The sequence below is a fragment of the Rhinolophus hipposideros genome (genome assembly GCF_964194185.1).
Source record: "Rhinolophus hipposideros genome assembly, chromosome: 1".
Lineage (NCBI taxonomy): Eukaryota > Metazoa > Chordata > Mammalia > Chiroptera > Rhinolophidae > Rhinolophus > Rhinolophus hipposideros.
In genome coordinates, this window is record NC_138047.1 from 36,107,445 (window position 1) to 36,122,078 (window position 14,634).

Consider the following 14,634-nt stretch of genomic DNA (forward strand, 5'->3'; position numbering starts at 1 on the left):
TCTTTTATAATACACTGATAGTTGAACTTCTTTTGGAATGGCAGGTCAAATAGCACAATGACCAACTCATTGCCTAGCACATAGTAGGCACTTAAATGTTTGTTTGATGGGGGTTGCCACCATAGAACTCCGGACAAAAAGACAACCATTTCAACCACTGGTCTGGTGAATGGGTCAGATCATGACTGCTTGCCACATAGGAATTGGGCTTGAGCAGTTTTGAGAAGAGGGAAACCCCTCCTGCCCCCCAGTTTTTGAGGTATGTAGTAAGCCTATTGGGAGAATGGGGGTCATTTGGGCAACAGTTATTTTAATTTTACAGCAAAGTTTCAAAAAGAAAATGTTTTTCCTTAAAGTTTCATTTCAAGTGAAATTATGTTTTATACTTTTGGATAGTTTTTAGGCCAAGGAAATTGAGAGGAAAACAATATATATTTTATTTGGCACCGGGGGTGCCAAAAACATGTATACACATGACTTGTATTCATCTTTTGTTATCAGTATATATTGAGTATTACAATTTGAATGCAGTTTTTTCCTTTCTTAAAATGTGTATACTTTTTTTGGCACTCTCACTCTCTCTATATATAAAGTATGTATATATTATATACTTGTAATGTGTATATAATATATATAATATAATAATATATAAGTATATAATATATAGTATAATATAGATAAATATATAAAACATGTTTGTTTTATATATAATATAAAACAATTTATAATATAGAAAATCAGGTTTTAATATGTTCCCAAATGAATAAATTTCCATGAATCAATCATTTGCATTGCATTTTATTTCATACATATTTGCTTTTAAAAGAATATTCTAGGGGTGGCCGGATGGCTCAGTTGGTTGGACCGTGAGCTCTGAACAAGGTTGCCAGTTTGATTCCCACATGGGCCAGTGAGCTGTGCCCTCCACAGGACAACGACTTGGAGCTGATGGGCCCTGGAGAACCACACTATTCCCCAATAAAATTAAAAAAAGAAAAAGAATTTTTGAATTCTCTCAATCTCCTTCTGTTTAAGCCTTACTTTCCTTTGTTTCTTTACTGTTCTATATATTTCTTACTTTTCCTGTTTCTCTATTCCCTATTTCTTATACCCTTTCTTCAATTTGCATGTATATAATGCTTCAATTGTGCAAAATGTATGATATTCCTACTCACTTTACTTTAAATTTCTGTAGAATACTATAGAAGCCATGAACAGACAATTGCTTAGTAATAAAGTGACTAATATTAGGTGATCTTTGTGAACTTCCTACCTTTGTATTTCATTGCATATGCATATGATAAGCCATTCTTCTTTTTTTTTTACACATCCATTCATGTGTAGCTATTTTCTATTTTGTTTTTTTAATTGGAGAAAACGAGAGCCAATGTGTTTGTTTTCTGATGACCATAATCCAACAGAGCTAACATATTTAATGATTAGTGTTGGTTTTCTTTATTGTAAGCTCTGCCAACTGTGGGTGGTTTATGTTTCAGGTCAACTGACACAGTGAGGGAGAGTCATCAAAGCTCACAAGCCCTCCTTTACGAATGAGAATGGCTTCAGTTCCAGGGAAGCTACAAGCCAGTTTATAAACTATTAAATGCTAGCTATGTAAATGAGCTAGCATGTATCCCCGAAAATAAGACCTAACCGGAAAACAAGCCCTAGCATGATTTTTCAGGATGGCATCCCATGAACATAAGCCCTAATGCGTCTTTTGGAGCAAAAGTTAATATAAGACCCGGTCTTATTTTCAGGGAAACAGTATATACCTTCGGAAAACACCTTATAAACTAGTAATAGAATTCAACAAAATGTTTTCTGGACTAAGGTTGCTTAGACGTCACAATTCTTCTTTTTAAAAAAAGGTTTTGAAACCATGCATAATCATCCCAGAGTAGATGGGTTATCCTGGGGTAACAAACAACCCCCAAATCTTAGTGGCTTCAAACAGCAATGGCTTACTAAGTGCTCACACTACACGTCCAAAGAAGGTCAGGGGGAGACTCTGCTACTCTGCTCACTGCAGTCCCTCAGTGGTCTCCGCTGAAGGAGATAATACTTGGACATGAGTAAAAGGCATGCAGCTCTTAAAGTTTCCACTTGGCACTGACACACATTTCCACTCGTATTTCATTGGACAAAGCAAGCTATATAGCCATGCTTGATTTAAAAACGGGGGTGGGAAATGCAGCTCTATCATGTTCCCAGGAAGAGGACAACTGGAATATTTGTGAACAGGCCTAATGTCTACCATATCCTGAGTGACAGGTGCTATAAAAACAAAAGCAGTTCTGGTTGTTGAAAATAGTCCTACTTATTGCCATAGAAAAGGGACCCCATTGTCCATCAAGTGTAAAAATATCAGTTTTCCTCAAATTAATCTAACTTAACATGTAAATAGCAATCAAAATTCTAAAGATATTTCATCAAAAATGATATATTTACAAGAAAGAGATATTGTGAAAGAAGAGCTAAGATGGTCTTGATAAAGCAGAAGAAGAGAGACCTACCCTACCAGATGTCAAGATATATTACAGAGGCATAGAAATTAAAATAGTGTAACATTAGCGCAATAATAGAAATATTAATCAGTGGAATAGAATAGAGAGACTATACACAGACCAATGAGAACTTGATATATGATAGAAGTGGCATTGCAGACAACGAGGATTATTTCTTACATTGCATTAGAACATTTGGCTTTCTACTTGTAAAATTATTATCTGTATCTCACATCATATTAGAAAAGCAAATTAAAGATTCAAATAAAAAACATAAAATACACAAAACTTGAAACCTATTAAAATATAATAGGGAAAGATATTTTTATGACTGAGGGATAAAAGAAGTCTTTCTTAATCAAGAATATTTTTTCCCAGTCATATTTTTATTCATGGAAAAACAATAACATTTATAAAAGTATGTAGAACTGCTTTGAAAATCACAATATATGTAAGAAGAAACAGTTATTCTTCCTTTTTTGCTTAGTGTTTCCTCCTCTTTTCCTAAGCAAAGTGTCCTTTAAGAAAATTCAAACATATCAGGGAAGTTTCTTCTAGTACCTTTCTGATTTAGCTCTTTTCTAATAGTAAATAACTTTTATATGATGATATTGTCCCTTATCTACTCAAAACATCTGATTCAATAATAAAAAATTTCAAATAATTTCAATGGAACTAAATATTTTCCTCTTAGTGATAACTTTCTAGACAGGATATGAACCTAGAACAAAAAGGCAAAAACTGGTAGAATGTTTGCATGCTCCACCTTTCCTGTTTTGGGACTGTATCGTATTCCTACGCTTCTTGGGAATTTTATTCCAAGACTATTTCTAGTGCATGATGGAAGAAAATATATTGTAATTTATCATGCTATAAATTTAAAAAATATATTGTAATTTATCATGCTATAAATTTTACTAATGCTATAAATTTGATTTTAACTTTTATAATCTACCTAAAAGAATTATTACTTACGAGGTCATTGGCTTGGAAACTATTTTCATGAGAAACCATATCTTAGTTCATTAAAATAAAGACAGAAAATTCATTCTCAAAAAATCTCATTTGTCTTCTAAGAATAGCATTACTGAGATTCAGAGGAATTACAGGTGGAAAAATCAATTAGAGCTAATCTACCAGCTTGCCAGAAAGGATTGCTTTCTACAAAATACATTTTAGTTCTTTGTCCAGGTTAATTTTAAATGTCTTAAGGGATGAAATACATATTATATCCCTTTGAAGTCTTTCCTTTTTATCTAACTGACCTTACCAAGAATATTTTTTCCTAATATCTTACTTTTAATTATGCTTCTTTTTCCTATACTAATGCCCCTTCCCCTTTCAAATTCAGTTTTTATACTCACAGAAATTTGTAAGGAGCTAGGCTTCATTTAACTTAATGACAAATGTTTACTTATAATAACAATCTCTTAAGTGAAAGAGATTTCTTTCACTTAAGATGAGATGTCTTTCTCTCCATTTTTCCTCTCTGTCTTTCATTACCTCTCCTTCCCTTCCTCCCTCCCTTCTCTTCTTTCCTTCATTCCTTCTCACAGACCTTGTAATGAGGTGCTTAAAAGTGTAAGATACTTGGCAGAGACAAGTAGACAAAGGAGATTATAAATTCTTTGCTTGATCAAGGAGACTTCAATTCCTTTGCAAATTAGCAACATATTTCTGTGTATCTCTGGTATGAGTGAAGAATTTTTTCTGTCAGTGATCTCTGGTTCTTTCATAACCTCCTCTGTCTTCCAGCATTCTTCACTTCAGATTTGCACCCTTTCTATTTAATGATGTTTATATAAATTTTAAAATGAGTATTTCTCCAGGTTGGATGGTGTGATTTCTGTTATATTGGTTTTCCTCCATTTGTAAGATTTAAATTCTTGCCCTTATCTGTGCTGACGATTATGTGTGAGACACCATTGGTACTCTAGACTCAAATTTCTACTCTCTGAAGATAAGCAAAACAAGGATCGTGGGAGGCGTTAGAGGATATAATATAGATAGGGAAGGAGAGTTCCTTGTGTACAGGGACGTAAATTCTTTGTAGCCAGAGCCAGTTCAATAAAATGCCAGTGTCTGTAATAACAACTGTTGGTAACTGGGGGAAGGGCAGAGACAAAGAGTGTGATGAATTTTATCGTGTACTTTTGTGCTCGTAAATTCAGTTTTGATGAATTCCTGTATAGTAGACATCCATTATCATTGTTCAAGAACCACAGAGTAAGTGTTTATAAAATTTACTAAATATATTTTCAATAGTGAAAATTTACAGAGAAATTTAGTTAGCTTCATACTCTTACCAGAGGCTGTCGAGGTTTAACAAACAATAACAACAACAACAACAAACACACACTTGCGGTGGAATTTCCTAGAAAAAGGACCATGTACTACCTTTTACAGAGTTATAACATCTCATTAGGTAAGGAAGAGCCTAAGCTCTGCCTTGCTCAAATTCTGCCTCTGTCTTTTAACAGCAGTGTGACCTTGGGAAAGTAATTTACTCCTCTGTGCCTGTGTCCTGTTATAAAATGGTGATACTGTCCATTTGAGGAAGAATTGAATTATAAATTGAGAATAAATTGAGTTAATATTGTAAAGTTATTAGTACAGTACCTTAATAAAAGCTAATTTTCCTTTCTTTCATTCATTAAACAGATATTTATCAAGTGCCTTCTATGTGATAAAGCTGGAAATGGTTCACGGCACAGCAACAGAGGGATACAACATCTAACTGTCTGGAACAAAGAAGTGAGCCATTAACCTTTGCAGTAGATTCAAGGAAGAATCTTGGCCTTTGAAGCATGATTTTGAAAAGTGGACAAGGTGAAGGAGGTAGGAATGGGTCAATGTGTAAAGCAGAGAGTATATTCCAGACAAAAGGAATAGCAGAAGCCAAGGCACGAAAGCATGGAAGTACATGATGTTTGCCGCTGAGTGATCAAGTATGGCTAAAGCATCATGGGAAAGGGGACGAAATAAGATCCTCTTTCTATTCTGTGTGAATACCCTATTGTTTGAGTTTGGGTGCTGGAAGGGCCCCACCTCCCAAAAGGGGATCTGAAGTGAGGCAAACATTCTCGCTGTCTGCCTTGTGGCTGCCAAGGTATAGATATGTGACCTTGGATATTTCCACCTATGACCGTGAATAGGGAATAGTGATGCTAAATTGCAAAAATTTAGGACCAGTGGCCACAGTAAGTGGCCGGTGGGGTGCACCATTGGTGACATACAGTGCCATAGTCTGGTCTGTGTTATTTGCTGCCAGCCTTCCATAAATCCTGATACTTTTCTGAACGAATTCTCCATCTTTCTGTTGATGCCGTGGGCTACCAGACAACCTTCCTGTAATTTTTTTTTCTAGATAAGTTAACTAGAGAAGGTTCCTCTTGTTTGTAACCAAGAAGTTCTCAAACAATAGAGAATTTAATCCTTTGGGCTCGTTATCAGTGTTACCTAAATTTTGTTCAATGAATATCAAGTAAAACTTTTTATTTAATGTAAAATCAAATGTAAATGTGAAATATAAAGAATTTAAAAAAAAAAAGAATTTTTGAAAGTAAAAAAATTTGTGTAAACGTAAAAAAAGACACACAGAGACAGAAGGATAAAATGAATAAATAATTAATCATAACAGTAATAATTTCAAGGTAATATATATTGAGTGCTTACCTATGACTTCATGTGAATTATATACTTTCAACAACAAACACTAAGTTGTACATGCTATGATTACAAACACTTTCAGGTGAGGAAACTGAGGTTGGGAGAGGGTAAGTCACTTTTCCAAAATCACCGGTGGGATTGTGGTGCAGCCAGAATTTAAACCTGGATAGCCTGAATATAGCATCTACATGCAAATCAATGACACCACAGATGACCTGGTCACTACCTTTCCCTAGGGGAGTCGACTAAGCTTTCATAGAAGAGGTAATGTTTGAACTGGACCTTAAAGAATAAGTGGGAATTTGCCAGGTAAAGATGTAAAAGGGTCATTTCAGCCTGAGAAGGGTATATACAAGGGCAAAAACATGAAAGGCCATTACCTATTCTAGGACTGCCTCATGGAGCACTGGTTGCTGGCACAGGGGGTGTACTGGGGGAAGGGAGTATAGGGAAGGTTATGAGCTGCGGGAGGCGTGGCTGAAAGGGAGGTTGGTAATAGAGGAGTCCAAATGTAGGTTTGACATAGAATGAAGGGGGGGGGGGTCATATGAGTTCTTAGGTTTAGTAGTTTTTATTCTTAAGCAACTGGAAGTCATCAGCGGTTTTAAAGGAGGGGGGGTGACATCATCAGCATCTTTTTTTAGAAGGATCACTCTGGCAGCAGCGTGGAGGAAGGGCTTAGATTAGAAGTGATGGGTGTCACCAAGGTCATTTAGCAGGATACTGAAATAGCGTATGAAAAGCCAATGAGGACAGTTGAGAGAGGGGGCAGAGAGGAGGGCCCAGATTTTAGAGACATCCTTGAGGTAGGAGCAACAGGACTTGATGACTAATTTGAAAGGGGTGGTTGGGGAGAAAGGAAGATTGGAAGATGACTGAGGTTTCCAGTTTGGAAAACTGAGTAAATGGTGATGTCACTAACTGAAATTGGAATATAGGGAAGGAAATCTATGTGATTCCAGAAGCTTTACATGTGTTATTTCATTTAACCCTAAACAAACCCATGATGAAAAGATTAAGATGTCCATTTTATTGATAAGAAAATCGAGGTTCAATGAGGTTAAGTAACTTGCCCAAGGTCACACAGATGGTAAATAAAAGAGCTGGGATGTGAAATAAGGTCTTACTCTGAAGCCCATGTCTTTCCATGATAGTATTCTACACACTGATAATCATTTTAGTTTGGAAATATTGGACTGAAGCTCAGGGGAAAGATAAGGCTAACAACGAGGTCTTCTCACAGGAGGAATGGTGCAGAGTAAAGAGAGATTAAAGCCTTGCACTTTGGGGATAAAGGACTAGAGCAGCACTATCCAATGAAATTTTCTCTAGTTATGGAAATGCTTTATATTTATACTGCCCAATACAGTAGCCATTAGCCCACGTGGCTATTAAGCACTGGAAATGTGGCTGATATGACTGAGGAACTGAATTTTTCATTCTAATTTTCATTAATTAATTAAAAATGAACCATATGTGACAGGTGACTGCCATCTTGGATAGTTTAGGACTAGAGGAACCAACCAGACATGGAGAAAGAAGGTCCGTAGGAGGGGAGATCTTGCTGTTACCCCTGAAAAATCACTAGGTATTTGATCATCTGCCTCCTATCTATGGGTAGGATTGGGCCCAAGTTTGGGGACCACAGTTAGGAAGGGTTTCCTTCCTAGTGAGCACAACAAAGTAATTTTACCACATCTTATTTTTGGAAGGAGCGTAAATACAGTTCTCCACTTCCTTTCTAGTATGAGATAAAAATCACAATTATTTTCTCTGTATTTACATTTTTCCTTATAGAGTGTTATTTAAGAGCTCAAGCTCCAGGCAAATGTCAAGGTTCAAGTCGCAGGTCTACCACTGAAAATGTTGTGTCTTGAGGTAATTACTTCACATTCTCAAACTTCATTTTCACTACCTGTAAAATAGGGATAACAATAACACCGTACTCCAGGGTAGTTGTAAAGATTAAGTTTAATAACCTATGTAAAACCCTTAGCCAGTATCTGGCACATGCTAAACACTCAGTAGATGAGTTTGTACTTTGCATCTTTGTATTTTGACATTTATTCAACTCTAGTTTTGCATAAGTAAAGCTATTCTTCCAGATCTCTAAATGTGAGACCATTGCAAAAAGAAATACACATGGGGGAAGGGGGGTTCACAGTGTGAGGGATATAAATGATGAACGTCTAAGTATTACCTTGTCTTGTACACCTGTAACTAATAAATTAAAAAAAAATACACATTCATCAAGATAAAAAGGTAGGTTAGGGTTCTGAAAGTTACCTTATTGTAGGTATGAGTTTTGCAGTTATTTTTGTATTTCACTTTGATTTCCATTTTGTTAGAGTATTTCAAATCAGTACAGTGGCAAATAATAACTGATATTTTGTTGTGATCATTATAATTCCCTTGGCTTAACCTCAAACAATTCACACACCACATGATCAAGCAAAAATACTAGAGGCTCTGAATATTGACTCAAAAGATTCCTGATGTCTTGAGGTTCTGAAGAATTTCATATGACTTTAATTGAAATATTTAATGCCTAGTCTCTGGTTATCCTAGAAGTGGTTGGATAGGTTGTATAAATAAAGGACTATTTAAGGACTAATGACTTCAGAAGTAGGAAGAAGTAACAGCATTCCTTTTGTTGCCGTGGATTTTGTATGTTGTAACCTCTGGATTGAATAATTAGCACTGTAATATAGTCTTGTACTCTATTTAGTATTTGTGCAAATAACAAATATGTTTTTTCATTAGACTGAGGTGTCAAGAAATCTGTGGTCAAGTGCCAGGTTTGCCATTGATTTGTCTGCTAAGCAAAGAAAAATCATTTACCTCTTTGGGCCACTGAGAGGTAAACGAAATCTGTGTTGATCCATACTTGATTCTAGAGGGATCTTCTAAGTATCTTTCCAACTAAAATTCCTTGAATCTGTCTTTTCCTTTTCCCTTTGGCCTTAAAGGACTCACAGAGTTAATTTTTAGTTTCGTGTTTTTATAATAAACGTGCTCTTGGACTATATCATTTCCTTGGAAAACAATTCATCAGTGAGTCAGCATGAAGGAAAAAACCCACTCAACAATAGCTATCAAAATTGCATGAGGTGGAGAAACGAGAAATGATTTTCTTTATAAACTGGAATGATGAGGTATAGAGAAACCAATTACTTATTTATAAAATGCGTGCATGCTGGAAGGCCTTTTGTAGCAGAGCTAACCTGCTAATACATATTTAGTATGACGGCGAGAGGACCAAGGAGCCCTCTCTCTATTGCCTTAAAACTGCTATTACTATAAACGTCCCCTTCAGTGAGGGAGAAAGAAAATGGGTGGGGGGTCGGGGGGAGGGGTTGGTGAACGAAGCAAGGAAGGAAGGAAGCACAGAAAGGTTAAAAGCCTCCCCTCCACCCCCAGCCCTCGCCCGTCTTCCCTGGAAATACATAATTAAGATAATCTCCTCCTGTGGCCAAGGAACGTTCGGTGGCCATTTCCACGTCACTATCAGAGCAGCCAGGGAATTCGCTTTTTCAGGCGGTGACTTCCCCACTACGCCTGCGGATCTCCCGTGGGACGCCGAAGCTCGCCCTCCGCGGGGGACATCGGGCGCCGCGAAGGCTCGGAGCCCCCTCGGGGGCCCAGCGGCCCGCCAAGGACGCAGCAGCGTGTCCCGGGTGAGCGCGGCGGCGGGCCCGTTTCCGGAAGGCTGACTGCATCAGGTGTGGAGCAGGGCGCCGCCACGGCCCAACCTGGCCGCCACTGCGCCTGCGCCCCGCGCCCCGCCTCGCCGTGGAACACTCCACCGCGGGTTTTCCTCCCGGTCGGGAGGAGGGCCAGCCGGGGGGGGGGGGGGCGGGGGGGGGCAGGTGCGGGGTACCTCCCCCGGACCCTCGGGAGACTGGGTGTGCAGGGCGGGACTGCTTGGGAACTGCGGGGAGTTAGTTCTGCTGTCCGAGGGAATGCAGTGCCGCAGAAAGAGGACCTGCCTCGAAGGCTGGAGCCCGAGCCAGTCCCTGCTACTGACCGTCGGAGCGGCTGTCCTGGGTTCATTTCCTCGCCTCTCTGGGCCGGCGTCGTGGAGTCTAGAACCAGGAGGCTATCCAGTTTGGAGTCTGCATTTTCCCAAAGTGGGCCCTCCGACTCTCCAGGGTTCACAGGCTCCATAGGGATAACGTGGGGTGCAGAGAGCCCCGAGGGTGAGCCTTTTCCTGAATTTATAGGGATTTCTCTGTGGTGATAGTGGTTTTCTGTTGAAGGACGGAGCGACTTGATTGCTGGCCTCCAGGCAGGTCTGAGGGAAATTGTGCAAAAGCCGAAAGAAACTCCTCTTCCACAAAGCCGCTTCCTCCCACCTTTAATTCCCTCCAAGCCCACTCGGAGTCTGCGTCCGGGTCCCATTATACACTCTCAAACACATCTAGTAGATTTCCCTCTGGACACTCTCCATGTTTGAAATGACGTTTTTGAATGATTGTTTGATGGATGTCCGGCCCCCTCGCTGGACTGTGAGCTCTATGAAGGCAGGGGTCTGGGCCTTTTTGTTCACTGCTATCCCAGGCTTACTATAAGACTTTGTGGATCCTCAGTAAATTCATGTTTGAAGGAATAAAATGATACCCACCCCAACGGTATAGAGTCCTTACATGAAGAATAAGGACCAGCGGGTGGTACTTTATTTGAAGAAGGCATACATTCTGAGATTTGGGGATAAGGACGTGCGAGGAGGAGCCATCACTTTGATGTTGCTATTAATTTACTTTTATCATAATCTTCCTGAAGGAGGTCACAGGTAAAACTGTGTTAGTGTAGAGTGGTGGGTCTCAAAGTGTGGTCCTCGGAACAGCATCACCAGTATTACTTGGGAACTCCTTAGATATATAGATGTTTGGATCCAACTACAGACATACCCACAGAGACTCCGGGAGTGGGACCCAACAGTCTGTGTCTCCATAAACCCTCTAGGTGATTCTGACTCAGGCTCAAGTTTCACAGTGACTCTACTTGGGAAGAGCAACCCTAAGGATGCTTTGGGATGTCATTCACAGTGTCTGGGCAGAGCACTGATTATCACTTACAGAGTATCCATTCTTATCAGTACCTTGCTTGTCCGCTTACAATTGAGTTATAGGTACACCCTGCGGGTGCAAAGGAAATTATGCTTTTCTCTTCCCAGCAGGTGTGTTTCTCTTCTGAGGTGATCTTGCTGTGATTTTCACACCAGGGAATGGTGTGGGTGAGGCATATGCCTGGGGTTCTTGATGAGGAAGCAAGAAGGAGGTCCTGCCTACAAGTTGCGGCTGGGAGAGTGTAGGCAGCTCTCATCTGAGGACATTTTCCCATTGTAAGGGAATGCAGACGTGGGAGAAAGGGGAAGCCAGGGATGTTACCCAACTGCCTTTTGGTGCAGACAGACGCCAGGCCACATGGAAGGGATACCCAGCTGCACTCCGATTCCCAGTGTGGGGACAGTCCCAGACAGCAGTGTCCAGTCTCTCGGCCTCACATGGAAAGGTGCTGGCTCGGTTATTAGATGGCCATCAGCTGTAATCAGATGGCCATCCGCTGTGGCTGAGTGGCCATCAGCTGTTATGGTTAGCCATTAGCCACTAATATAACTGCCGTGGCTACGCTAGGGGGTGGGTTGGCAGAGAAGCAAAGGACAGATTGCAGCTCGTGTGGTTCATGCTTCCTGTGTCTCCAATCCAGCCGCCAGAGAGAACAGTGGTATGACTCCCGTCTCTATGGCTCCCTGAGTGTTCCTTTTTGGCCTCAAAATCTCCTACCTTCTCATGCAGGGAGCAGGAGCCGAGACCCTACATTATACCCGGCCTTTGGGTCTCCACACCCTGCACCCTTTGCCTCCTTTGCCATCTGCCCAGACGATCAGTGGACCGTGGGTACCGAGGCCCCGCGGCCTCCGCCTGCAGGGGTCGCACTAGGAGCGCGGCCCGCCCCCTCCTCCCCGGCCCCGCTCTCGCCCCGCCTTTCTCCCGTTTGGCCCCCGCCAGGGCGGGGCCCCTCTAGCCTCCACGCGCAGCCGCCACCAAAGCCTGGAGAAGTGGAATCTCCCCGGCGCAGCTCCCTGCGCGGGACTCGCGGAGCGGCACTGGGCATGCTCAGTGGCCGGAGCCGTGCTGGTCTCAAGTAGGAAGCTCGAGCGCTGCCTCCGCAGCCGATCCGGGCGCTCCGCGGAGGGCGGGACTGGAGCGCAGCTGCCGGGCGTCGGAGCCTAGGCGAGCGTCGCGCGCACCGCGGTGAGCCTCGCTTTCTTCCTTGCTTTCGCCCTGGGTCTCGGGGTGGCTCGGGCGTGCTGGCCAGAGACCCGGGCAGCGGCAGCGGCGTGCGGCGCGTGGCTGCGATTAGCCCCGGCGGCCGATCCTCTCCTCCCGGCCCCGGGGGCTGCGCGGCCACTGCCGCCCGCCCAGCCGCAGCCACAGCTGCAGCAGCTGCCGCCGCATCTGCAGCGGGCACCGGCTGCTGAGTCCCGTGCGCCCTGCGCGCTCGCCGCAGGGCCGGGTGGCACGGCTATTGCGGGCTCACTCCTTGACTTGCATCCCCCCTGCTTCCCGGCTCCCTCTTCCCTTCGGCAGCCCGGGATTGGCAGGGCCTGGGGTGGGAGACACGGGATTGGAGGGGGTACGCCCGGGTGGGGGCTGCGGAGGGGAAAAGTGAGGGCCGGCGACAGCGGGAGGGACGCACACCCCCTGGCCCTGGAACCGGCCTCCGCGCTGCGGCTGGGCTCCCCCTTCCGAGCGGGCAGCGCGCTCTTGCCGGGGAGTTGGAGAGGGGGCTGGCTTCTCGGAGGTTTCGGAGCCCAGACTCGGCGAGATCAAAGGGGGAAAAGTTCATTTCCCCCCGCGGAAGCAGAGAGCGTTTTAACTAGAAAATGGCTGTTCGAAGGGGACGGAATCAGGAAAGCTGACCAGTGGGTCCGGAAAGCCCCTCTGCTGCCCTCCGGGCGAATGGAGGGTTGAACGCTGGAAATGACATTTGGGCGATGAAAACAGTGCTATGTACGGAGGGTGGGATGCGGAGTCCCTTGGAAACAATGAAAGGTGGTCTCGACAATGGGTGAAGAGAGAGCATTGAGTCCGGGGCGAAGGGCCGAAGGAGCGCGGGACTTGAATAAAAATAATAAATTGGAGAAATCAGATGCGGAGTTGTGGCCGTTTTGTAGTCAAGTTCTGCGCAGTGTTTAGAGCCACTACTGTCACAAACGTTTTTGGATGGATTGAGGGGTTGGGGACGGCTAACATTGAGAAGGAGAATAAGGTCAGTGTCGGAAGTTCCAACGAGACCGGGCTCACAGTTTTGTTTAGGAAGTCGCTCAGACCCTGGCTTTACATTGCGCCTGATGACTTAGGTGAAATACCTGAAGGATTATCATAAAGTGGTACCAGCAGTGGTGTTTGAATTCCAAGAAATGAGGAAACTTTGTGAGGTTGGCATTGGTTTGTCGTTTGTTTTAATATTTCACTGATTTAAAAAACAAACAGGCATCCTGATGTGTTGTTCTGTATTTGGGTCTCTTAAATCTCTTGATATCCCCGCCCCCGCCTTGCCATGGATTTATATTTCAAACCTTGTCCTTAAATGGCCACGTTCATTAAGAGTATCTGAATTCGCATAGCTGGACTTTCAGGAATAGATAGAATCCCGGAGGGGGAATTTCTTTATGAATGTAGGCAGCAGCTTTGTTGTATTTTCAGTTTGTAGCTTGAAAGCAGTATTTTTTCAACACTTGTTTATGGTAACTTGCAGAATCCTAGAAATGGCACTTTTGAAAGGATGACATTGGTCAAGAGGTTGAGGAACCTCCCCGCTGGGGGAAATGTTGAGAGAACACAGGTGGCAGTAGAGTACAATGGGCTGGTAGTCAGAACACCGGGGGGAACAGATGCAAGATTTCTATTGCTGTCCTTTTGTCATTGGCTCACTGTGTGACCCTGAAAAATCACTCAGGGTCTTCAAAAATTGGGGATGTCCCTAGATATTTGCTCAGAGCCTTCGAGAAGGACTCTATTGAGATCCTTTTCTAGGGAAGGTGTTTATATCTTATACTATTATTCTCTCTTCCAAAGTCTACTTTTGGACTAAATAATTCGCTTCCATGGAACTAGCACGATTCCACTTTCTGAAACTTTTGTAACGTGGTAGCGGAAAAGCTTGATGAGCTTGAGTGTAAAAGATGGATGTCTTACGCTTAACTTGAGTAATGTGAGTACTGATGACACAATTATTTAGGAAAACACTATTAAACATTGCAAGAATCTACAAGTACAAAGATAAAATGTTTTTAAACTGTTACTTTTTATGTCATGTTTCAACTTTTGATGACTCTTCTTTTCCTGCTACCAGAGAAACAGTAACAAATATTGAATTCTTTTTTTTAAATGTTACAGAAGCAATTACTACTGAAAACCTTGCCATAATGTTGGAATAGTGTTATGTTGAT

At 42.4% G+C, this 14,634-nt stretch overlaps 1 protein-coding gene across 11 annotated transcripts in view; it reads left to right on the plus strand.

Annotated features, from left to right (window-relative positions):
- Nucleotides 1-12,231: 12,231 nt before the first annotated feature.
- APBB2 (amyloid beta precursor protein binding family B member 2) overlaps nt 12,232-14,634 on the plus strand; it is a 335,703-nt gene continuing 333,300 nt past the window's right edge. For 8 of the 11 annotated variants that reach the window (XM_081059391.1, XM_081059395.1, XM_081059387.1 and 5 more), the window contains exon 1: nt 12,268-12,433. The gene's annotated coding sequence lies outside the window, so the exon portion shown is untranslated. Of the gene's footprint in view, nt 12,434-14,634 lie in introns of all 11 variants that reach the window. The other 3 variants (XM_081059392.1, XM_081059396.1, XM_081059386.1) reach the window with 2 other exon arrangements.